Raw genomic sequence first — 2,711 nt, 5'->3', positions numbered from 1 at the left:
CGACCCCTCCTCCCCGCTGGGCCCCGCAGGGCTTTCCATTCTCTCTTTGTTCTGTCCAACAGTTTGCTGCCGCGTGCCCTTCCTTCGGGCCGTTCCATCTCCCACCCTCCGTCTCCCCACGTCCATCCACAGCCGTCCATCCATCGCTGCGCTGAGGGTTGATCAATCCATCCCCGCTCGGTGTTCCCACGGCTGTTACTCACAGCCCGGGATGACACAGTCAGTTCCCGCTGTGGGTTTATCCATAGCATCGCGTCCCTTGCGTTCCCCGCTCCAGCTGCTCTGCGGGGAAGCTGTTTGCCTTTACAATTAACACGTAAGAGCCGGGCTCTTCAAATTATCTGTGATAGTCAGGTGATGCTTTGGTGCCTTTATTTCTCCTCGATGAGCACATCACCAGTGAGTGCCCCGAGCTTGGCTGGTGTGAAAGCAACGCCCTCGGGCTGGACGATGAGCTGTTCCTGCAGCTCTCTCCTAACCGAGAAAGAAGCAGCTCTTTTAATCTCGAGGTGAACACTTTCCTTTATTACAAACACAGTTTGTGGCAGCCCGGTCTTCTCCATTAGCACAGGGGCAGACACACTCTGCTCTCACCCACCGCCCTACCAGCAGTCAGTGCTCTTTCTGAGAAGTGAACGTGCTCCTCTGAAAGCCGTGGTTGTTTTTTTCCTTGCACCACACCTACTGCTGTGAGTGTGTGGCTGTCAGCATCCCCCCGGGTGCCCTTTCCGAGCAGCAGTGCTGAGTGTGACTCCAGTTCTATGTGAGTTATCCCACTGCTTTCAGTGCACTTTCAAAAATAGAAGTTACAACGTTGGACCAAAGTGGAACCCCTGCGTTCTCTGCGTGTCACAGCCATTCATTTCAGCCCTGTGCCCACGGTGCTGCTTTCACAAAGGCGCTGTGCCAATTGTTTCCTTATTTCATCTCGTGTCAAAGCAAACCAGTGCTGAGGTGTCTGCGCGGTGTTTGCTTGTTCCTGTGCCACACAACGGCACTGCTCCTCTGTGCCAAGCTGTTGCATTCCTGTGCAGTGCCTCAGGTTGGCAGGTGTGGCTGGAATGGCTTCACTCAGCCATGGAACCACACATAGTGCTCAGAAACCCACGTAGTTCTGTGTCTGTCATCCCCCTCCAGTTACATCCCCCCCCACTGCAGGTGCTGCTCTCACAGCTTCTGCTTTACGTTTGGGAACTGCCGAGCTCTGTGATTTAACAAAGCACCGCTCCCTCGGGGGTAAATATTGCAAAATGAGGCACTCGCTTCCCTCTGTGGCAGCCTGAACCCCTCTGTGGCAGCTTGAACCCCTCTGTGCAGCTTGAACCGGGCGCTTTACTCAACAAAAAGCCCTTAAACTGCTGTCTGTGACAGTGTTACCTTGCTGAGGAGCTCTGTCACTGCCTGTCTCCCATTTGGGTGCTTTTTCTTTCCTCCACCCTCAGAACGAGGTGAAGGAGAAGGCCTTTCCCTTTCTGCACAGCAGCCCCTCTGCATGCAGCACTCAGCCCGGCTCCCACCACCTCTGCTGTCAGTGCTGCTGTTCCTTTTTTGGTTGGATGCTGTTCCTCCTTTGGTTTTAATGGCCGCAGGCAAAGGCAGAGGTTTGTGACCCCTATTGGTGCACAGTATGGAGCACTGTGCTTTTTTGTGTATCCATCCCCCCTCTAAATTGAGGATCGTTATTGTCTTTGTGGCACGGATCAGTGTCAGCTCGGCTGTCTGCCTTTTAGTTGTGGGATTCTGCCTATTCCCATTTGATACGGAATCTCAGTGTGGAACTTCTTGCTTTCTCTTTGATGGCTGTTATTTATCTCTGGCTGAAGGCTCGGGGTCATGCTCATATCTGGGTATCCCTCTGTTAAATGCATTCTCAAGGCATGCAGGTCAACCTTCATACTCCCACATCTCTACCACCCACACCGCTGCCCCTGCAGTACTGCTGTGTGGCAATAAGGCAGTGGCTGAGCACCACTACGAGGTTTTCCCCATTTCCACTTTCAGTTATTTATAATACAGATGCTGTCGTTCTGTGTACACCAAACCACGGCACCAAACATCCCAACAGCAACGCTGCCTCCAACATTCCCAGTCCCTAAAAGGGCTGTATGAAGGGGGCAGACTCTTTAGCGGGGTCTGTTGGGATGGGATGGGGGGAAATGGTTTCCAACTGAAGGAGTGGAGGTTTAGATTGGATACAGGTAAGTTTTAATGCTGTGGGCAGTGAGGCAGTGGCACAGGTTGCCCAGAGAGGCGGTGGTGCCCCATCCCTGCAGACAGCCAAGGTCAAGGGATGGGCTGTGAGCACTGATGGAGCTGTGGGTGTCCCTGCTCAGTGCAGGGGTGGCACCAGATGGCCTTTAGGGTCCCTTCCAACTCCAACCATCCCGCGATTCCTCCTAACTGAGCCCGTATTGGTTTCCATGGCAACAGGAGGATAATACCAGCAGCACGAAAACACGCGGATTTAACTCCGCTGCCGTGTAAACACGTTCATTAGCAAAGGAAGGGCCCGTTTGTGATGGAGGAATCCGGAACAGAACCCATCGCTGCCGTGCAGCGCTGCACGCAGCTCACGGAACCTTCTCAGAGATGTACGAGGCGAATTTCAGCCGCGTTTGCAACGGGGCCGTTCGTGAGGGTTAATCGGGCGTGAGTTGAAAGCGATGAGCGATGTGCGAGGTGCCGTCTGGGGCGCGGGGTGTTGGAGCGCG

The sequence above is a fragment of the Meleagris gallopavo genome, chromosome 20 (assembly GCF_000146605.3).
Source record: "Meleagris gallopavo isolate NT-WF06-2002-E0010 breed Aviagen turkey brand Nicholas breeding stock chromosome 20, Turkey_5.1, whole genome shotgun sequence".
Taxonomy (NCBI): domain Eukaryota; kingdom Metazoa; phylum Chordata; class Aves; order Galliformes; family Phasianidae; genus Meleagris; species Meleagris gallopavo.
Note: the sequence above shows the minus strand (reverse complement) of the source record.